Source organism: Mobula hypostoma, chromosome 19 (assembly GCF_963921235.1).
Source record: "Mobula hypostoma chromosome 19, sMobHyp1.1, whole genome shotgun sequence".
Classification (NCBI taxonomy): Eukaryota; Metazoa; Chordata; class Chondrichthyes; order Myliobatiformes; family Myliobatidae; genus Mobula; species Mobula hypostoma.
The window spans coordinates 31,152,275-31,177,003 of NC_086115.1; the positions used below are offsets into that span (position 1 = coordinate 31,152,275).

Sequence of the window (24,729 nt, forward strand, 5' to 3'; positions counted from 1 at the left end):
TAGGGATCAATCTGTTCCATCAAATTGGAAAAATGTTCCCCAGTATCCTTGCCATGATGTTTTCTACATTAGAGTAGAGGATCCACTTCAGATGCTTCTCACTGGTTAGAAGCTGCTTCAGAAGATTCTGCAAAGGCCATGAAAGGCAAATTTGAATCATTGATTCAAGTGCTGGAGCACTGGTCTGATTGAAGCACAGGAACAAATGCAAAGAAGGCAGATCTCTAGTGCTTAGGGCCCTTAGTCATAAAGACAAATTTCAGTTGATGTCGGAAGGAATGTTCCTGAAAATGTGAAGCATGTAGCTTAGAACATACTTAATTCCATATAAGTTTAAAAATCTATCAAATTTAGCCTTAATATACATAATGATGCTGCCTCCGCAGCTCTCTGAGGTTGAGAATTACAATGGTTTACAACCCTATAACAGGAATTCCTATTCATTTTATTTTTAAGCGGCTGACTTATTCTTCTAAGATTATATTCTCCTCTATTCTCACAATCCGAAAATGTGTTTTAAACCAATGAAAGTAGGGCACATTTATATAAGTATATTAAGCAGTTTTCAGGACTGACAGCTTGAATTTGCAAAAATGTGAAGCTTTTTCATTCTGGATGCGATGACTAATAATTAGCAGGATGATTTTTTTTCCAGGAATGTCCTTTGGTTTTACAGTATAGCCAGAGTATGGTCAATAAACAAGACCACTGAGATTTTCCTCAGAGCTGATAAAGTCTGATACAAGCAGGATTTTTGATAAATATAAATCAAAATTACTGTAGTGAAGTGGGAGCAGTGAGAATATTTCTGGCTTTAACATGCACAAGCACAGCCTCTGAGCTGTCCTTGGATGCAAAGCTGATGGTCAATGCTAAATGAGCATCCTCAACCACAATGAGCTATAGAAATAATGCTTCTCATGGGGCAGTCTTTGTCTTAACTTGGTTAGTTACCATGTGCAGCACAACAAGTGTAGCCACATCCAAGGGATGTTATGGAATTACAGGCTAAGTTGTAGTCCAGGCCTCTGCACTCAAAGGCCAGCAACATGGATGGCTGCCGAAGGATATCCGCGGATGTCAGGCTTCCCAGGTCGGTGAGTCCTAAGAGGCATGAGGGCTGGTGGGTAGGCATACCCGCAGTATGGGATGCTGTCATTGACTAGTCAAGGGGTTGATACCGAAGGTTGGAGCCCAAAGGTTGATCGGAAGTCCGGAAGTTGATACCCAATAGCCGAAGCCTGGAGACTGGATGCTGGAGGTCCAGAGGCCTGTTCTGAAGTTGGAGGACAGTCCGTGTGTCTGGATGGGTGGGAGGGGGGGATATAAAAGGGGAAAAGGGCTTGTTTTGTTTGTTGTTTTATTGGTTGTTGTATTCTCTTCTGTTATGTTTAGTGTTGTTTTGCTGAACATTATGGACATGCAATATTGGTGCTGGAATGTGTTGCGATAGTTGTGGACTGCCCCCAGCACATCTTTAGGTATGTTGGTTGTTAATGCAAAAAATGCATTTCACTGTATATTTGTGAATCTGAAGACTCTGTGAAACCATGTACTAAATGAAAGGAAGAAAATATGGAGGGGTAAGGGAGAACATGTTAAATTGTAGAACACCAAAAGGAAACAATTACCCTTCCCACAGAAGAAGTAGAGTTCAATAGTTAATCAAAATCAATTGTAGCATGATTTGATTGCCACTCCAAAGTAGATCAAGATGGTTTCCCTGTCAAGGTGAACTTTACCAGAGTGAATGCTTTGGCCGGACTTACTGTGGAATCTGATGTCCTCAGTTCATGGTGGTGCTTCACAGACACTTGTGCAAAGTCTGTCTACTCTCCTAAAGCTGCTGAATGGAAATTGGGGAGCAGATGGAAGATGGACAAGGAGGAGGAGGAAGGAGTGCTGGGTTCTCAGAAGGAAGCTGCATCCACACCAGGTATTTAGGGAGTAATTCTCATACCTGCAGCTGGTGAGCATGTTTATGATCCAATAAGGACATCTTCTGTGAAATCTGATACTTCTTGCAACATTTGAGTAGATCGAGAACATTGTCCATCGATGCTGAGCTGACTGGGAAATGAATTTTCATGCAATTTCTTCCTTCCAAGCTGGAGATACTGTACAAATGTTCTCAAAATCTCTGTCTCGTGATAACTAGTGGACAAGCACAATAACTTTCCCACTTATGTGGATTTCAATGCTGCCTCTCTTGTCTAGACAATGTCATAATGTAGGACACCAGGAAGGAAGCCTCCAAGAAGACCATGACTTTGATGTAGAGTTTGGAGGCTTGCGTGCCTCAATGACCCGGAGAGCTATGTTGGCTGAAATCAGGCCCCTGTGCTTTGGCTTGTGGTAGGGTCATCCAAGCTAAACAGGTCAAAGGGCAGAGGCCAGTGGTAGTGGTCCACCGGTCCTCCAGGCCCAGGGCTAACAACCCTGAGTGGTCAAAAAACAATTGTTACAGAAACAGCAATGAAGAATACTTCTATAGAGACAGAGATGGAGGACCTTCATTGCAGCCTTAACTGCCAGCGGCATAACGGACAATAAGTAAGAAGAGGAGAGCTAACTGGCACATTTACGTGCTGAACCATACGTGTGGAAGTTGTTATACATTTATTTAATACAATGTGTACAAACATGCTGCTCAACACAGCATCCAATATGAGTCACTGTAAAAGTGGTGAGCACTTCCAGCCTCACCATAATTTGCACAGGCTGTGTCAAATCCCCTGTCTCTCTCAGTCAGAATGCTATCTTATGAAGTACAGGTTGACCTTCTGTAATCCGGCACCATTGGGACCTGAGGAGTGCAGGATTAGTGAGAATGCCGAATTACAGAAGGATCACATTAAGCAAAGCTAACCGCCTCATCATAACTTTAAAATATCAAAGGATTCAAAGGTTCATTTAATGTCAGAGAAATGTATACAATATACATCCTGAAATGCTTTTCTTTCGCAACCGTCTACGAAAACAGAGGAGTGCCCAAAGAATGAACGACAGTTAAACGTTAGAACCCCTGAGTCTGCACCCCCCCCAGCTCCCCTCCCATGTGTAAGCGGCAGCGAGCAACAATCCCCCCCTCCCCACCAGCAAAAAATAAAACGCACCCACTACCAGCACTCAAGTGTGAGCTAAGCGATGGCAAAGACACAGACTTACAGTTACCTCAAAGACTACATTGTTCACCCGATAGTTCGACATGCTGCAGGCTCTCTCTCAGTTGGAGAAAGGAGGTCATCTAGACGCCACATTTCACATAACGATTCGGCGCTGGGCTCTTCCCTCTTCACTCGCAGTTACTGAGAGAATCCTCGTTAGTTTCTTTTCCTCCACTTAAATATGCTTAAATTCAGCAGGTCACCATGTCTGATCTAAGGTCGTAGGCAGAAGCAAACGGAGCGCCGGCAGGGTGACACCAGAGGGCAGTGCGTGACTGCCGGCAGGTGGGCAAGGAGGTGGACCAACCCAGTGCGCGCCAGCTCTCCTGCCATTGGCGGGTGAGACAGGCAGGTGCTGGGCGGCCACGCCTCACGCAAATGGTATTAATAAATGCAGGAAAACAAGCAGCCATCGCCTGTCTGTGCTTACACGAGCGCGCCAACACGTGAACAGATCTAGCGCAACCGAAACAATGCGCAGCAGATTGGTACGGTGGCCTGGAAAATTTGAAATTACAGTTGCGAGGAAAATTTGAAATCAGTGCGGATTATCCAAGGAACCAGATTACAGGTAGTCGGATTAGTGAATGTCGACCTGTATAATAAAGCACCCAGTTGGATGTGGGACTTTTACACTATCAAGTGAGACACTGCTCTGAGCCCCGTCTCCATCCTTTCAGATGGCTGTATGAGATCCCATGCAACTGGTGCACGGCCAGTTCAAGTTCCTCATAGACATCATAAAACATTGTAATTGTTCATAAAGTTCGTCATGAGCTAATCATCTGATGCATTTTTAACAATAATAATTGCACTTATAAAGCACTTTTGTAGCTATAAAATGCTTTGAGACTTCCTGAAATGGGCATAATGGGCTAAATAAATAAATTTTTAAAACCTGAGTCATGAAAATATCTCAGTCGCAGCAAGGGAAAGCTTTATGCAACAATTTAAAGTCTCACGGTGATAATTACACTAGAAATCATGGCTGGCACCATACTCAAGAATAAAATGCATCATCAGGGCTATCAAAAATGAAGTCAAGTATGTAATGGATAATATTTCCATTTTACTGAATAATCTCTAGCCTGTGGTAAAACAGTAACTTTGGTAATAATCACTCCTTAATAACAAGACACTAAAGTTCACTCTACAAAATTATAGTTTAAGAGCAAATGCTGAGATATCAAAAAATTTAGAGCATTCACAAATATCCCCTCTCATATCACAAACCTGAAGTAGAGCAAAATGTTAAAGCTCATAATCTCCCTTACAGATACCTAAGCTATGATCTGTTTGCCATTGTGCCAAATTTCAACTGGACCAATTGACTAACTTCCAGGCTTGGAAACTCTGCTATAGGAAGTTGAATTTCTGAAGGGGAGCATTTAGAAGTAAACTGCTGAGGGTGAAAATTTGGGTTAAGGGTGGACATCCGGAAAGAGGGTGAAGACCTTTTAGTGGTATAACGTGCGGCCAGATACAGGGTCAAGATCTGGGGAGCAGAGAATGGTAAAAAAAAAGGATGGTTGAGGACATTATTTGAGGAACAAAATGGGGATTAGAAGACCTGGACGGGATTGAAAAGATGGTTGGATCCTGGTGTGCCGAAGAGTGTGATGGTCAAGATGGAAACTAAGTCTATTGCCCCATAGACCTTGATGAACAAACTCCTACTCCTCGGTCTAAATACACCACTGTGCAGCTGGGTGGTAGACATCCTGACCAACAAACTTCAGCTAAGATGCATCCCTATCATTCTCAACATGGGTGCCCTCCAGGTCCGTGTCCTGAGTCCACTGCTGTACACTCTGCTCACACATGACTGCACAAAGAACGCCAGAGTAATCACATTTGCAAGTTTGCTGATGACACGACAGTGATGAGGCTCATCACCAACAATGATGAAATGGCCTACAGAGAGGAGGTCGAGGAGCTCGAGGCCTGATGCCCCGCAAATAACCTCTTCTTCAATGTCAACAAGACAAAGGAGATGGCTATCGACTTCAGGAGAACTTGCACCACTCACACCCCCTCTTTACATCGGCAGCACAGCAGTGGAAACTGCGAGTAGTTACAAAGTCCTGCGAGTATACTTCTCGCACAACCTCACATGGTCCCAGAACACATCCTACACAGTCAGCAAAGCTCACCAAAACTTCTACTTTCTGAGGAGGCTGAAGAGAGCTGGACTATGCACATCTAAACTCGCGTCAGTCTACTGATGTGCAAAATAAGAGCATTCCAACATGCTGCATCACTGCATGATACTGAAACAGCACTGCGGCGGCCAGGAAGGCCCACCACAGGTATTCAAATCTGCCCAACACATCACCGACACTAGCCTACCCGCCATCAAGGACATGTATACAGAAAGGTGCCAGAAAAAGGCCAGTAACATCATGAAGGATCCCACCCCACTTCCTTACGGACTGTTTGCCCCACTCCCATCTGGAAGTAGGCTATGTAGTGCTTTCTTTGCGCTGCATCAGACCTGGATTAACAATTATTTCAGTTTCCTTTACACCTCTGTACCGGAAATGACATTAAAAATCTTGAATCTTAAATGCTGAAGTCAAGGCTTTGGAAGGGAAACATAAGAAAGTATCAAGATCTGCAGGAGACCAGTGAGTCTGCTCAGCAACCAGATAGAGGACTGCAACCTGGCGAGGACAGAGAGGGTCAGAAGTGGTGGTCTGGGGCTCAATTTTGGATTGGTATTATCTCTTGGCATCCCGGATAGCATTCTGAATCTTGACTGTTTTGTGAAGATCAGGGCTACCTGATTTGAATGCTGCATTAGGGAGCGGACTTCCCAGTTCATCTGCAGAACCTACTCTCTCCTTAGCATTATGGGGGCTGCAAAGAAAAGAGCTGTCAGGATCATCACAGAGGCTGCTGAGCGAGACCCCAGATGGCTATGGATCAAGAGGTGTGACCCATGGACCAGTGGTGCTGGGACACAAGCCAGGGCCTGATCAACCCTCGATTGATCATCTGGGTGAGAATGTCTGATGCTGAAAGACCCGAAGCCTCCAATAACCCCAGGTTACAGTACATCACTGATGATGTGTCACTGCGCATCCTAGGATGTATCTCAGCATCAAAAAATAGAATGTCAGTGGAATGACTGAAAATGGCTAATGTTTGTGATGACATGGTTCATTCACATGTTGCATGATGGATGTTTGTTTCAGTGCAAAACAGGTCCTTACCTCAATGGAAACAATGAAGTTCACCAATGCCTTTGATGAATTACAAGGCAGAAAGTTTAACTCATGGCATAGATGGCAAGATATAACTACTGTATCTGTTCCTACTGTTTGCAGGTTAGAGGTTCATCATCATTAGGGCTCACAATCTGCTCAAACAGTAAATTTTTACTAATTTTTATAGATGCACCGTAGAAAGCATTCTTCTAGGGTGCATCACAGCCTGGTATGGAAGTTGTCCTGTCCAACACCGGAAGAAGCTGCAGAAGGTTGTGAACACAGCCCAGCACATCACACAAACCAATCTTCCGTCCTTGGACTCACTTTACACCACATGCTGTCGGATCAGTGCTGCCAGGACAATCAAGGACACGACCCACCCAGCCAAGACACTTTTCGTCCTTCTTCCCTCCAGGAGAAGGCTCAGGAGCTTGAAGACTCGTACGGCCAGATCTGGGAACAGCTTCTTTCCAACTGTAATAAGACTGCTGAACGGATCCTGACCCGGATCTGGGCTGTACCCTCCAAATATCCGGACCTGCCTCTTGGTTTTTTTGCACTACCTTATTTTCCCTTTTCTATTTTCTATTTATGATTTATAATTTAAATGTTTAATATTTACTGTTGATTTGTACTCCAGGGAGCGCGAAGTGCAGCATCAAATATCGCTGTGATGATTATATGCTCTACTATCAATTGTTTGGCGACAAAAAGTATAAAGTAAATCACCAGCACTTTCCCAGCACAATAATTTAGAACCTAGAACATCGTAGCACAGTACAAGCCCTTTGACCCATGTCACTACACCAGATGTTTAACCTGCTCTTCCCTCCTATATACTCCTCCATTTTCCTATCATACATATGGTCTTCTAAGAGTTTCTTAAATGTCCCTAATGTATCTGCCTCTCCCACCACACCTGGCAGCACATTCCACACACCCACCACTCTATGTGTAAAAAAAAACTTACCTCTGACATTTCCCCTATACTTTCCTCCACTTACCATAAAATCATGCATTTTCTCTGGGTGCTCTGTTTCCTCCCACAGCCCAAAGACGTACTGGTTAGTGGGTTGATTGGTTATTGTAATTAATTGGTGATTAGGCCAGGGTTAGATTCAGGGTCGCTGGGTGGCAGAGCTCGAGGGGCCGTTCGGGCCTATTCCATGCTGTACCTCAATAAAGTAAATAAATACAAGCATGCCATAGTCTTTCTTCACCATCCCATCTAACTGTTTTGCCACTTTCAGGGAACTCTGTACTTGTAGCCCTTGGTCTCTCTCTTCTATAATAGTTCCCAGAACTTGTCATTTATTGCATAAGTACTGCCCTAGTTTAATTTTCCAAAATACATTACTTCACATGTATGAGTGAAATTCTACCTGCCAGTCCTATGCAACACACATCAAAGTTGCTGGTGAACACAGCATCTCTAGGAAGAGATACAGTCGACGTTTTGGGCCGAGACCCTTCGTCAGGACTAACTGAAAGAAGGGCTAGTAAGAGATTTGAAAGTGGGAGGGGGAGGGGTGATCCAAAATGATAGGAGAAGACAGGAGGGGGAGGGATGGAGCCAAGAGCTGGACAGTTGATAGGCAAAAGGGATATGCCATTCCTATGCCCACATTCCTAGTTGAACTAGATCCTGTTGCAACCTTAAACAACCTTCTTCAATGGTCACCACTACACAAAATGTGTTGGTGTGACGTCATCATACCACCAACATTCTCATTAATATATATGACCAACAACCAGGCACCAATCCCTATGGCACACTACTAGTCACAGACCTCCAATCTGAAAAACCAGATACTACAGAATCAGTAACATCTCCCCTCCATTTAATCTGTCAAGTACCGTCAGAATTGCACTAAGTTTCCTGTCACTTCTTCTAAACTGCTGTGAATTTGGTCTCATTAACTTGATATCTCAGTACTGCATCCCAAAAATCAGTCTAGTAAATCTTCCATATCAATGTATATGGATTTCAGCAAGGCATTTGGTAAGGTACCACATGCAAGGCTTATTGAGAAAGTAAAAGGACATTGGGGCACCAAGGGTACATTGCTTTGTGGATCCAGAACTGGCTTGCCCACAGAAGGCAAAGAGTGGTTGTAGGTGGGTCATATTCTGCATGGAGGTCGGTAACCAGTGGTGTACCTCAAGGATCTGTTCTGGGACCCTTACTCTTCGTGATTTTTATAAATGACCTGGATGAGGAAGTGGAGGAATGGGTTAGTAAGTTTGCTGATGACACAAAGGTTGGAGATGTTGTGGATAGTGTAGAGGGCTGTCACAGTGCTTACAGTGGGACATTGATAGGAAGCAAAACTGGGCTGAGAAGTGGCAGATGGAGTTCAACCCAGATAAGTGTGAGGTGGTTCATTTTGGTAGGTCAAATATGATGGCAGAATACAGTATTAATGGTAAGACTCTTGGCAGTGTGGAGGATCAGAGGGATCTTGGGGTCCGAGTCCATAGGACGCTCAAAGCAGCTGTGCAGGTTGACTCTGTGGTTAAGAAGGCATATGGTGTATTGGCCCTCATCAATCGTGGAATTAAATTTAGGAACCAAGAGGTAATGTTGCAGCTATATAGGACCCTGGTCAGACCCCACTTGGAGTAATGTGCTCAGTTCTGGTCGCCTCACTACAGGAAGGATGTAGAAGCCGTAGAAAGGGTGCAGAGGAGATTTACAAGGATGTTGCCTGGATTGGGGAGCATGCTTTATGAGAATAGGTTGAGTGAACTCGGCCTTTTCTCCTTGGAGCGACGGAAAATGAGAGGTGACCTGATAGAGGTGCATAAGATGATGAGAGGCGTTGATTGTGTGGATAGTCAGAGGCTTTTTCCCAGGGCTGAATTTGTTACCACAAGAGTACACAGGTTTAAGGTGCCGGGGAGTAGGTACAGAGGAGATGTCGGGGTAAGTTTGTTACGCAGCGAGTGGTGAGTGCGTGGAATGGGCTGCTGGCAACAGTGGTGGAGGTGGATATGATAGGGTCTTTTAAAAGACATTCAGATAGGTACATGGAACTTAGTAAAATAGAGGGCTATATGTAAGCCTAGTAATTTCTAAGGTAGGGACATGTTCAGCACAACTTTGTGGGCCGAAGGGCCTGTATTGTCCTGTAGGTTTTCTATGTTCCAAGAACATTCTTCCTCAGATAAGGAGACCAAGACTGTACATAAAACTATAGATAAGGTCTCACAGCCACAGCAAAGCATCAGTGTTTACAAATACAACAAGGCATCTTTGCTCATTTCTGTCCCTCCTGTACTTTGATTCAACAGAATAGGTTTCTGAGTCCTTTCAGGCAGTTTACTTAAATGACTTTAAAAGATATGCTGTTGAATCAAATATTCAGCCAACTGCATTGATGGGAACTGATGTTAATTATCGGTTAGATTTGGAAACAATGGGCAGTTCATTTTGAGTGGCTTTTTCATGGTAACTTCTTGTTCTTTTTATAATGATTTCAATATGTCAAACTACCCTGGTGAGATTTGAACTCACTCACTGTAGTTGTCCAGGAATTCAGCATTACACCACTGTTGCCAGACTCACCTTTAACATTGCAAAACATCTTATCCAGCTAATCAATGACATCAGATAAATAATATCCACAGGTACAGTCAGCACCTTTAAGATGGACAGCTCCAGCAGAATGTGCAAACAAAGTTACACAAAACGTGGAAGTTAAGATACTTGACCTTCTAATGCTTACAAACACTGTCACAACAGAAGGCAGTTCCAGATTAGAACTCTCCAGATCACTATCATCTTGACGACAAGTTGCTGACAAATAATCACATTTAAAACTGCAAAGTGCTCCTCGCGTCAGCACAATGCTACCCTGCAATGATTGGTCAACCTGCCATTTATAATTTTATCAGCAGAGCCTTGGATCTCCTTTTCAGAATACCAGATGGCAATCACCTTCACCGCAGAAACACACAAAAAAGAAGGCATGCTTGATGGTTTAAACCTTGATGCTACTCATGTACAGATTAAGAAAATAACCATTGATGGTGGTGCGTACTACACAGGTACCTACCCAGTCTCAGTAGTTGGCACAGATATCTCTATAGCTGCCAAATTATTAGTGTCAATCTGGGGTTTAGGGTAACCATGCCAGTTCCTAAGTGAAGAATGCTGATAAGAAAATACTCATCTCCATCTCATGCTCATCAGTTGAACTCAGGAGGCCAGGGAGGCAAGTGAGATGGTGTGCGGGAGACTTACACCAACCAACAATGTGGGTGGTAGAAAGTGACAATGAGGGATCTAGTCCTGAAGAAGGGTCTCATTCTGAAATGTCAACTGTTTACACTTTTCCGTAGATGTCGTCTGACCTGCTGAATTCCTCCTGCATTTTGTGTGTGTTGCTTTGGATTTCTAGTATCTGCAAATTTTCTCGTGTTTATGAGGGATTAATTTTCCATTTTGGCTTCCAATTAGCCACTTGTGGACAGTGCGGAATTAGCAAAGATCCCACCAGTAGTACTTTGAATTGCCTTTAACTCTGTGAGGCTAGTTTTCGTTCAGTAACTTGGGCAAGTCTCAACTACCTACTGGATCTCTATCTCATTCATTGCACCAGTGTGATCCCCAGAGGGTAACAGAGTGAGATTATACTCCCAGGGGGTTCAGTTTGGCTGAGTAGCTGAGGGGAACAGAACTGGGCACTCTGCCAACTTCATACAGGTATCAAAATGGATATATCCTGCACCGGCACTTCCATCAATAGAGAATGTCACATATTGAGCTCAAAGAGACTGAGGAAAGGGAAAAGCCTTATAGTAGTAAAAGTGCAACTGGGAAAGGCAAGGGGAAGAAAGTTTTTCATTGCAAGGTGTAGACATTAAAGCCATGTCCATTTCTACATTCAAATCTTAGACAAGAAGTGGGGCCTGGTGTGGCAATCAGTGAGCTAGGCAAGACTTGACCCACTCAACATCCTAACCACCTCGCTCATCTTTGCCCAGATTTTTTTTTGAATATGGAAGTTGTTGGGAAGACCTACACTTATTACCCATCTTTGATTGTCCTTGAGAGGATGGTGGCCAGCTAAAATTTTGAAGTATTAGGCGTCTGGTGAACATCCTCCTCAGTGTGTTGAGAGTTTTAAGATTTAGACTCAACAATGGCAAAAACTAGATTAGATTATGAGGACACTCAGTCTTTTATTGTCATTTAGAAATGCATGCATTAAAAATGATACAATGTTCCTCCAGTATGATATCACAGAAACACAGGACAAACCAAGACTAAAACTGACAAAACCACATAATTATAACATACAGTAACAACAGTGCAAAGCAATACCGTAATTTGATAAAGAGCAGACCATGGGCACGGTAAAAAAAGTCGCAAGTCCCATAGCCCCATCATCTCACTCAGACGGTAGAAGGGAGAAACTCTCCCTGCCATGAACCTCCAAGCGCCGCAATCTTGCTGATGCATTGGAAGCACCCGACTGCAGCCGACTCTGAGTCCGTCCAAAAACTTCAAGCCTCCGACCAGCCCTCCGACACCGAGCACCGAGCACCAAGCACCATCCTCTGCCAAACGCTTTGACCCCACCCCGGCCGCCGAGCAACAAGCAAAGCCGAGGATTCGGGGCCTTCCCCTCCGGAGATTCTGGATCACACAGTAGCAGCGGCAGTGAAGCAGGCATTTCAGAAGTTTCTCCAGATGTTCCTCCGTGCTCTCACATCTGTCTCCATCAAATCAGGATTGTGCACAGCACCCTACTTGACAGATAACAGATATCTCCTCCGGAGTGGCCGCTGCGAGCTTTGCCGCACCGCCATCTTCTCCTCGGGCTCAATGACCAATATACAGCATTTCCAGTTAAGGATGGTGTGTGTGACTCACAGATGGCCCTGTGCTCCGTGCCTCAAGTCTTTGTCCTTCACATTGACAAAGGCTGCTGGTTGGGAGATGGTGTCAAACTAGCCCAAGTGAGTAACTGCATTGCACTGTGTAGATGCAACACCCTATATCCTTACAATTTTGAAATGGTTTCCAGTCAGTTGGGCTGCTTCAAGTTTCCTGAATGTTGGACATGCACGCAATTGGAAAGCATTCTACTATGCTACTGAGTTATGCTTAGGGGTCAGGAGATGAGTCATTTGCCAGAGACGGTACATACTGCAGCATGAAAAAAAACCTGGAGCATTAAATAAAAACAAATTATTGGAGGAACTCAGTGAGTCAGGCAGCATCTGAGGAGGCAGGGAGATAGTCAGCATTCCTCATCAGGGCTGAGATCAGGAAGGCTGATGAACAGATTTCCGGAGAGGAAAGTAGAATGAGTTATGGGAAGTGCATGGGTGATGGGTGGGGTCAGGGTAGGTGGAATGTTTGAAAAGAGGACGTTGATGGAGGCTGGGTGGATGAGAGTGAGAAAGGAAGGAATATGAGGGATGTGGGTTATTTGAAATTCAATGTTCATGCATTGGGTTGTAGACTACCAAGACAGAATGTAAGATGTTGTTCTAGTTTTCATCGGCTTCACAATTCCTGGCAGCAAAGCAGAGAACAGCCAGATCAGTGTGGGAATGGTAAGGGGAGTGGAAAAGGTTTGCAATGGGAGCCCAGGATGACTGCTGTTGACACCCAATTCCCAGTCTTTGCTCTGCTCTTGTAGCAATAGGATTTATAAATATCAATTATTGGTGTTTAAACACTCATGTTGGAGATGATTATTGCTTTGCCCTTCTGTAGCGCAAATGCTACTTGAACTCAGTCCCCTGCCTCATTGTTCTCTAGATTTTGCTGCGTGCTGGCTTGGAGTGGTTCAAATTCTGAGGAGGTGTGGATGGAATAGAACGTTGTGTCATCATCAACAAACACCATCACTTCTCACCTTCCAAGAAGAAGCCATTGATGAAGCATAAACATAGAACAATACAGCACAGTACAGGGCTTTATAAATCTAACCCTTCCCTCCTACATAACCCTACATTTTCTATCATCCAAGTGCCTATCAAAGAATTTCTTAAATGTCTCTAATGTGTCTGCCTCTACCACCACCCCTGGAAGGGCACTCTACACACTCATCGTTTTCTATGAAAAAACCTACCTCTGACATTCCCTCTATATTTTCCTCCAATCACCTTAAAATTATGCCCACTTGTATTAGCCATTTTTTTGACTGGGAAGAAGTTTCCGGCTACCCACTCTATCTATGCCCCTTATCACCTTGTCTACCTCTATCAAATCACTCTTAACCTCCTTTGCTGCAAAGGGAAAAGCCCTAGCTCGCTCAACCTATCCGCATCAGACATGCCCTCTAGTCCAGGCGGCATCCTGGTAAACCTTCTCTGCACCCTCTCTAAAATACCCACATCCTTCCTTTAATGAAGTGACTAGAGCTGAACAAAACTTTCCAGGTGTGGTCTAACCAGGGTTTTATAGAGCTGCAATGTTACCTCATGGCTCTTAAACTCAATCCCCCATCTAATGAAGGTCAACACACCATATGCCTTCTTAACAACCCTATAGACTGGTGCGACACATTGAGCAATCTACAGACACGATTCCTCTGTTCCTCCACACTGCTGAGGATCTTACAATCAACCCTGTATTCTGCCTTCAAATTTGACCTTTCAAACTGAAGTACTACATACTTTTCTGTTACTTCTCAGCCCAGCTCTGCATCCTGTAGATGCCCCATTGTAACCTACAAGAACCTTTCATGCCATCCGCAGCTCCACCAACCTTTGTGTCAACAATAACGCAGATGAAGATGGATATAAGACTCTGCACCAAGGAACTTCTGCGATGATAACCTGGGCTGACCAAAATAAAACCTTCTTTTGTATGAGTCAGTCATTATTGCAGGTTACTGGGAGGATATTCCAGAGACACTGTGTTTGACTAGTACTTGGTCAGGAATTGCAGGAAAAAGGGAGAGTCTTTTATGTGGTGCAGCAGATAGTCAGACAGAGCATTGGATTCTAAAGATCCCTGCTATTGAAATAATTTTAAAAATCCTTTACAAGACTCCGAATGATTATTTTAAGACTTAATGTTTAGCAGTTTATAATCCTGAACCTCAATAATTTATTAAACCCATTGTCCCAACTTGGCAATATAATTTATTTAATACTTAGAAGTAAGGTCCAGGGACAATGATTTGTCAAGGATAAAGCTGAAAAGGTCAGAAGTGATCTTGATGAATATCAAAGTTTATTAGGGTTTAAATGATGATCAGGGACTTTCTGAGACTTTCAGCTTTAAATCCCTGGCTCCAAATGGTAAAACATCTGTGCCCTATTCCTAGCTGCAAGGACACATTGTGCTTTTAAAAGATTACATTGCAAGATGATTAGATGATTAAACAATGGACAGGTTCCAACACTGTTGCCTTATTCAAAAAAAAACTATAAGTTATAGGCTCATACAGTTACAGTTTTTAATGTTCAGTAGAATTCACAATGATGTTGTCATATATATACTATTATTAGCTAGAAGAAAGTAAATGAATACACTATTTCACACAGAGAATGGTGACATTTCAGAATTGGCTGCCTAAAGAAAGGTCAGAGGTTAATAGCATGAGCAATTGTAAGTGATAATTAAACTGACCCTCCGCTGAACATTAAGGTGAAGGTTCCCTTTTGTTATGTGGAAGATGATCTCTTCAGCCCCCTAGCGTGACCAACAGCAGCAGAGAGAGCAAATGAAAGAAGGGGAGACATGCCTGGGAGCAGGAGGGCCTACTCTCTCTATGAGCCTTCCAGAAGTAATGACCTCATCCCTGTCAATCTGAAGAACCCCTGGCCAAATCTTCTGTGAGTCATTTCTTAATTACCACCCTCTGCTTCAGGTCAATTTGCCTAGAGGCTTGCTAGTGGATGCTTAAGGTCTGTTATTTCTAGAAGAGGCAGAGAGAGGTTTTCATAAGCACCTTGCAATGAGTCATGCGAATATCCATCAAGATGTCTGTGTAAACTGTGTCTGTGAGTCAAGTGCTATCGTTGATAGATGGATTTGTTAACATGTTCATTGACCCACTTGTGAGATTGTTAACCTTTTCTGGCACCTGCCCTGGGGCTTTGCTCCTGGTGGTGATAACCTTGGCAACTCTGTATGCTTTCTCCTGCCTCTGTATTCATCAGAGTCCATGACTGTCTTCATCTCTTCAAGCAAGATGTTGGGTTATGATTGGCAGTTTCAGGGTGAGCACTCTCATTTGCAATTTCCAAACCTTTGTGAAAACATCAAGACTAGGTACTTGATGGACACCTTTGCTGCTAACTCTCAAATTCACTTGGACCATTTTGGATGCCTTTTTCCTTTTTCTGTATCTTTCTGCCTCCACTTCAAGGAACAAACTATCATCTGACATTTACTATAAACCCATTGGCTCCCACCGTTATCTCGATTACTCCTCCCAGTCTCATTTAATTACTAGGGTCAGGTACTAGCTGCCGCATTAATGGTATCTCAAAAAAAGCCTCATTTATATTGATATTTCCACTTTTCTCAATTGCCATATAGCATTTTTTATTATTTTATGTAATAAAATCAATTTTTATAGAACATAAAACACTACAGCACATTGATATTGTTCTTCAGCCCATGATACTGTATCAACCTCATGACCTACACAAAGATGAATCCATCCCTTCCTTCTTACATAACCCTTCATTTTACTGTCACCCATGTACCTATCCAAGAGATGCTTCAATATCCCTCATGTATCAGCTTCTACCACCACCATGGTAGGTTATTCCATGCATTCAACACTCTCTGTGTAAACACTTTCCTCTGACACCTCCCTCTACACATTATCTGGAAACCTTCTGTATTTTGGGAATATTTTCCATTACATTAATTCCACAAAAGTCACTGTTGCTACCTGCTGCACTGTCTTTGTGAATTGAAAGAACATTTGAAATTGCAGACCTGTTTGTAGACGTGATACAACAACCTGGGCATGGACGAGGAATCGAAAATCCTATGGCCAGTTGGTGCTCAAGCAATTTGTAGTTAAGCAAGAAGGCCAGACACACTGGCCAGCTGTAGTCTGGGATAAGCAGATGCTACAGAATCTGCATCTGTGATCCCATGCCAGTTGGATCTGGCACTGGTCTGGAAAACCGATTCATTTGGATGGGAATTCCTTTCTTGGATATTGTGTAACAAAGGAAAGTTCAGTTATTTATTTTTTACTGAAGTTATTTTAATTAAATCTTTTAATTAAATTATTTTTAATAATTTAAGTTTAACCTATTTGAAAAAGGTTGATAACTTCAGCCTGAAAAATCGACTGTTTATTCTTCTCCATTATTGCTGCCTGAGCTGCTCCAGTATTTTATGTTTGTCCTCTGGATTTCGAGAATCTGCAGAATCTCTTGTGTTTATTGCTAATATTTTAGATATCTTAGGATTTCAGAGATATTTGAAATTGCTCTTCAAAGTCTCACAACTTTGACAATGGCCTTGCCCCAGTTTAAAGGCTATCAGGGGCAGGGCCCAAGCTATACGTTGCTCAGTCACTCTGAGGCTTCACTGAAACTCGCTACCTGTCACAGGTTAGTGAAGACCTATTTAATTGGATCCATGTATTTTTAGTGCAGAGTGGGTATAGGGAGAACTTAGGGTGGTGGGGTTGTGGGAAGGAGAAGATACAACTGCAGGATGAAGCAAGAAAGAGAAGGGACAACATGGCCTAGCTGTGAAATGCACCACAGTGTGGAATGGCTACATCTTAGAACCTTTACAAAGCCTACTTGTTGCATTTGCCTTGGTTTTCGGTTCGCTGGTACATTAAGGTAGTGATAGAGGTTTGTTTTGCCAGGACCAACAAGTCAATTCTATGTCTCATAATGGGATAACCAACTTACATGGCCCTGCTCAGACTGAGTGTACCATTACTCCGAACTGAGTAATGGTACATGTATTCTCTCCATCACTACCCCATGTCATGAACAGGATAAGACAAAATGATGGAGGAATTCAGCAGGTCAAGCAGCATCTATGGAGCGAAATGAACAGTCAACATTTCGGGCCGACACCCTTCATCAATCCTTAAGAATAGGTAGTCCTTCATTTCATTTACATGAAAGTGAAGTCAGAAAAGAGGAACTAAGAGATCCAGGTGAGCTCACAGTATCTTGGCAGCTGCAATCAGACTCTCCCTCCATGTTCAATATAAATAACGGGAACCATACGGTTGGTGTGGCAGACTGGGCCGAGTGTGCCACCAGCGGAGATGTTACCTCATTAGTTGTGTCAGGCTTCAGAACATATACCAGCAATGTAGAATATAAAGTCAATATACTCTAAATGCATGTGTCTCTGAGTGATCAATCTACGTTTTACTTGCTTTGAAAGGTTAAGCATAAAACATCGGTCCGGTTTAGGAATCACATGAATTTGTGAAACGACAAGACCAGAGGACGCAGCCTCAGAATAGAGTGGCATCCTTTTAGAATGGAGATGAGAAATTTCTTTAGCCAGGAAGTTGTAAGTCTATGGAATTCATTGCAACAGGCAGTTGTGGAGACCAAGTCATTGGCTCTATTTAAGGCAGAGGTCGACAGATTCTTGATTAGTCAGGGCATGAAGGGATTTGGGGAAAAGGCAGGAGATTGGGGCCCGAGAGGGAAAATGGATCTCCCATGACGAGATGGTGGAGTAGACCTGATGGACCAAACAGCCGAATTCTGCTCTTATATCTTATGGTCTTATATTAAATACAAGCAAATGGAAACTTTTGCAGGAGCTCCTCACTGCTTCACTTGGCAACTGGCTGAACTGTTTGTTCTGCACTTCCCTCCGTAGATCTGGTTTCAGGAGGTCTATGCGAGATCTCAGATTTCCGCTCATGAACAGCATTGCAAGTGTTTGATTTGTCATCGCATGAACAGAGTTTCAATCTACGAAAAGGAAACTGCCTACCTTATGCTGTGGAGACTGTCCTCCTTGTCCATAGCTTTAATGGACTTCTTAAAGGTTTGGATAAACCTTTTAGCTAACCCATTCGTTACTGGGTCGTGAGGAGCTGACTTGAAATGTTTGATGCCATTTTTTTCCTTGAACAGTCTGAACTTTTCTGACATGTATTGTGGTCTGTTGTCACTCACAATTTGTCTGGTTAAGCCATTTCTGGTGAAGATAGCCCTCACAGCGGAAACGATCTTTTCTGATGTGGTTGACTTCATTGGATCATTTTCACACCTAGAAGATGTTAAAAGTGGGGTTCCGCAGGGATTGGTTTTGGGGCTGCAGCTGTTTTAATTTACATTAATGATTTGGATAAGCACATAACAAATAAGCTGGTAAAGTTTGCTGATGACACAAAATTAGGGGGACGGGCTGATAACATTCAGGCATCATCATCAGGTGCCATGCCCAGTTTGAGCTTTGATTGCCATGGCCCACACACTTCTGTTTCGGGTCAAGTGGATCAATTCATTGGTATTCATTTCCAGTTCTCTGGCTGCTGTCTCCATCATCATTTGTCTTTGCCTTCCTCTTGCTTTCTTCCCTTCAATCTTTCCCATAATTACTGTGCATTCTAACTCCACTTTCCTATTGACATGTCCAATGAAGTTACGTTGCCTTTTCATGATCTCATACATTATTTCTCTTTTTGTGTTTGCTCTGTTCATGACACCCTCGTTAGATATTCGTTTCGTCCATGATATTCTTTGCATCCTCCTCAAAAACCACATCTCTGCTGCCTCAATTATGCCCTTGAAGATTATGGAAATGAAAAACTAACTGATTTAATCAATGACATTTATGAGACTGGAATAATACCAGAAGAGAATAAAAAATCAGTATTTATCACTCTTCCTAAGAAAACTGGAGCAATAAAATGTGATTTACATAGGACCATAAGTTTAATGAGTCATATCACCAAGATACTTCTAAGAATTTTAATGACAAGAGCTAAAAGTCAGATACAAGCTGAAATAGGTTAAGAACAACATGGCTTTGTGAAAGACAAATGTACAAGAAATGCGATATTGATGTTAAGGATACTATCAGAATGAACCATTCAAGTGCATAGAGATTTGTTTGTTTGTTTTATCAACTACACAAAAGTATTTGATAAAGTGAGGCACAATAAGTTATTTGAAATATTACAGGAAACTCTAGATCTAGATTCCGAAGACCTCCGCCTAATCAGAAATCTGTACTGGGAACAAACTGCTGCTGTAAGACTAGCTGGAGAAGTGAGTCAGTTTACTAACATTCAGGCAGCAGAATCAATACAGTTAGATCTAAAGGGAATTCAGGCGTGGGCAGATAAATGGCAGATGAAATTTAATATAAGTAAATGGAAAGTATTACATATAGGAAATAGAAATATTAGAGTTAGAAAGTGCACTGTGTGCGAAGGATATGGGCATCCTGGTAGACTCATCACTATTAATATCTAGACAACGCACAGAAACCATTCGGAAGGCTAATAGAATGTTGGGCTATATAAAGCCCAGTGGAGTTCAAGTCAAGAGATGTTTTCCTTAAGCTGTATAAAGTGCTTGTGAGGCCCCAGCTGGAGTACTGTGTACAATTTTGGTCTCCATATTGTGCCAGGGATGTGAAGGTACTGGAGAGAGAAGGGCAACAAGACTCATTTCAGGTCTGCAGGGTATGAGGTAAGACGAAAGATTGAAAGAATGAAATCTTTTTAGCCTCAGTAGATGTAGAATGACAGCAGACATGACAGAAGCATTCAAAATCATTAAAGGTATAAATAAAGTGGATAACAGCTGCTATTTCAAAATTAATCCATCATCAATGACATGGAGCCATAGATGGAGACTGGTTAAGGGGAGAGTTCAGACTAACATCAGAGAATTGTGGACACGTGGAACAAACTACCTAGTTGTGTACTTGAGAGTAGGACCTTAGAGAATTTCAAATCTAAACTCGATCATTATTTCAACACACAATGTGAACAGGAATTAGGCCAGCTTTGTTGGATTCTAATGTAGTACTAATATGAGAAGATTAAAGATTAGCTTTACTTGTCACACGTACATCGAAACATACAGTGCAATGCTTTGTTTGCATAGAATCAATCAATGAGGATTGTGCTGGGAGGCAGCCCACAAGTGTCGCAATGCTTCTGGTGCCAACACAGCATCCACACAACTCCCCAACTGTAACCGTACAGCCACACAACTCCCCAACCGTAACCGTACATCCACACAACTCCCCAAACGTAACCGTACATCCACACAACTCACTAACCGTAACCGTACATCCACACAACTCCCCAAACGTAACCGTACATCCACACAACTCCCCAAACGTAACCGTACATCCACACAACTCACTAACCATAACCGTACATCCACACAACTCCCCAAATGTAACCGTACATCCACACAACTCACTAACCATAACCGTACATCCACACAACTCCCCAACCGTAACCGTACATCCGCACAACTCCCCAAACGTAACCGTACATCCACACAATTCCCTAACTGTAACCGTACATCCACAACTCCCTAACCGTAACTGTACATCCACACAACTCCCCAAACGTAACCGTACATCCACACAACTCCCTAACCATAACCGTACATCCACACAACTCACTAACCATAACCGTACATCCACACAACTCCCTAACTGTAACCGTACATCCACACAACTCACTAACCATAACCGTACATCCACACAACTCACTAACTGTAACCGTACATCCACACAACTCCCTAACCATAACCGTACATCCACACAACTCACTAACCATAACCGTACATCCACACAATTCCCTAACTGTAACCATACATCCACACAACTCCCTAACCGTAACTGTACATCCACACAACTCACTAACCATAACCGTACATCCACACAACTCCCTAACCATAACCGTACATCCACACAACTCACTAACCGTAACCGTACAGCCACACAACTCACTAACCATAACCGTACATCCACACAATTCCCTAACTGTAACCATACATCCACACAACTCCCTAACCGTAACTGTACATCCACACAACTCACTAACCATAACCGTACATCCACACAACTCCCTAACCGTAACCGTACAGCCACACAACTCACTAACCTTAACTGTACATCCACACAACTCCCCAACCGTAACCATACATCCACACAACTCCCTAACTGTAACCGTACATCCACACAACTTCCTAACCATATTCGTACTGTTACATACCCCGTAACTGGGTTGCCAAACCAGCAGAAATGGATCACTCAGTTGGAGTCTGGATTACTAGAACTAAGAAAGTTTTATTAAAGAAACAAGCAACACAGTAATCGAAAGGATAATAAATGCAACAGTTCAGCAATGATAAACACACATGTGCACAGAATATAACAGCATCAATCAAGCTCTATCGTTGTCTAGGGGTAAATGACCAAATTTCAAAGTGACACAAAAGTTCAGTCCAATTTAGTTCAGTTCGCAGTAATCGTTGCCATGGCGATGGACAACGTGGGGGGAGGGAGAGAGAGAGAACAGGAGCGACTGATCATTCAGAACGGCTTCCACTCACAGACCGGCGATATTGCTCACAAGCAGCTTTCAGGCGAGTCCTTTGTGATGTCACCTGAGGTCACCGACTGTGACCCCTCCTCCAAATGCGGTCGATCCTCTGCAGTGAACCCGGCACCCAAGCGAGGGTGGACACACACCGGGTTCACGCTGATTGTACCTTTCCACCCTGTGCGTTTAAGGTCCGGTACTTCCCACCGACTCGTGAGAGGCGCACCGCTTCCAGGGTCTCGTTACCTCGGGTGTCGTGTGTGTGTTGCCTTAGTGAACCTGTCCCTTTTTATCCCCCTGCTGGGGTATCGCCTGTCCATCACTTCAAACAGTTCAGGGTTCAAAGGGGGAGCCGCTCCAGACAGCTCTCTCTCCCACGTCCCTTCATTACACATCTCCAGATGCTGCTTCATTGTTCCTTATCTCTCCTTCCCCTGAGGGCAGGTGGCAGACCAACTGCTGATCTCACAGGACAGCTAACATCTATGTGTATTCTCGTCACAGTACATCCACACAACTCCCTAACCGTAACCGTACATCCACACAACTCCCTAACCGTAACCATACATCCACACAACTCCCTAACCGTAACCATACATCCACACAACTCCCTAACCGTAACCATACATCCACACAACTCCCTAACCGTAACCATACATCCACACAACTCCCTAACCGTAACCATACATCCACACAACTCCCCAAACGTAACCGTACATCCGCACAACTCCCTAACCGTAACCATACATCCACACAACTCCCCAAACGTAACCGTACATCCGCACAACTCCCTAACCGTAACCATACATCCACACAACTCCCTAACTGTAACCGCACATCTTTGGAAGGTGGGAGGAAACTGGGCCACTAGAAGAAATTCACACGGCACGGGAGAGAATGTACAATCGTTTTACAGGCAGCCGTGGGAATTGAAGAATTGAGCCCCAATCGGTGATTGCTGGCATTGGAATAGCATAACACTAACCACTTTGCTACATGCCATCCACACTTACGGTAATTTGTATGGTGTAAAGATTAAGCCGTTGATTAGACTTGGGGCTTTTTAGTTAATTTCACTATGCCACTTATTTTCAATCTTGTGAGATTCTTTATCATTTTGTCCCACTCCAATGGTCTTGGGAGTCTCCCAGCAGTGAACTCTCTACAGTCCGCCAAGTTAATTAGATGGTGCACCCTCAAATGGCTGCCTTCCTGTGCTGTAGTTGATTCTTCCTTTAGGTATCTTATTCAGATCAAATAGCCAGATATCAAGTGTAGGACAAAGTAATATTAGATCATAAACACAATCACAGTTTTCAAGCTTGACCATTGATTCTCCATCCCAGAGGTCATCAAGCAACTGAACATGAAGAATTCTTTCAGTTATTTCCAGTTGCAAGTTGGCAGGGCTGTTATATTGCGTGTATCCTGTATTACTTGTTTCTCAACAGATCAGGAATGCCTTATCTATAGAGAGTATATGGAAATACAGTATAATTTTAGGAGGTGTAGATCTGCAGAGCTAATCAATCTGGCTTTAGACAAAGCTACACACTCATATCTGTTTTTCATTGCAATCACTTTAAAGCATTCAATTTGGAGAACGTACATTCTAAGCATGATATTTTCACTCTTCATAACAGTAGGTATAAATGAAAAATATGCATGTGGTTAGTACAGTTTCAAAAATACAAGTAGCATGATGCATTGTGTCATTATGATCTGTATGTATAATGGAATAAAAAGGAGGGAATTTTTTTGTAGATACTGTATGTGAATGGTAAGATCGATGCAATGGATGCTTTGGGAATGCTGGGCATTTCTGAAAACTGGGCCTCCATTGCCAGTGCCACGCTATATGTGGAAAGACGATTAGAGCATCTGCTACTTCCTAGTACAGTGAACTGCCCTCTGGCTGACCTTCAATTGCCTCATTAAGAGCGGATGTTCCTCCATGGATAGAGGTCCAGTCCCAGAAAATAACATAGAGTTATTACCATGTCTCTGATTAGCTCTGTGGCTTTGTCTTCATACACACTGTACCAAGCTGACATCTCACTCTGTACTGGATGTTGGAAGGCTTGCTTGGCTCACAACCTACCTGGAACAGCCTCTCTTGCAGTTTCTGCATTTCATTCTCAAATGTCTATAAGATCATAAGACGTTTGACCAGAATTAAACCATTCGGCCCATTGAGTCTGCCCCATCATTCGATCATGGCTGTTTTATTATCCTCTCAAATTATTCTCCTGACTTTCTCCCCATAACCTTTGACGCCCTTAGAAATCTAAAATCTATCAACATCTGCTTTAAGTATACTCAATGACTTGGCTTCCACAGCTATCTGTGGCAATGAATTCCACACATTCACCATCCACCGGCTAAACAAATTCCTCCTCATCTCTGATTCTAAATGGATATCCTTGAGGCTGTGCCCTCTGGTTCTGCATTAAGTTTTCACCACACCTCGAAACCTCCATTTACAGGCCCTAATTCACATTGGTAAAGTCTGCAATTGTTTTCAGAGGAATGCTCCTGATGAGCAGCGTAACTTCATTCCCAGCTCATTCAGACCCTGGACTGTCACTGTAAATACTTCCATAGTGCACTCCAGTCTTCTGGTTCCCTTCAAAGCCTCAGGTCCGCATTAACAGGACAAATACCTTAATGTATTTGTACATTTCCAACTGATATCCCTTTAACAGGGACTCGGGAAGCAAAAATAATATTGTCACTTCATTAATAAAGTCCATAAATGTTCACACTGAACGTTCTTGGGAAGTGGTAAGGTTTGAGATAACAGCATTAATGGATATTTTAACTAAAGAAAATATATATTTGGTG

General features: G+C 43.0%; 1 protein-coding gene across 3 annotated transcripts in view; it reads right to left on the reverse strand.

Annotated features, from left to right (window-relative positions):
* The window catches only part of prkg1b (protein kinase cGMP-dependent 1b), an 836,131-nt gene that overhangs the window by 61,081 nt on the left and 750,321 nt on the right, over window positions 1–24,729 (reverse strand). The window lies entirely within an intron of this gene.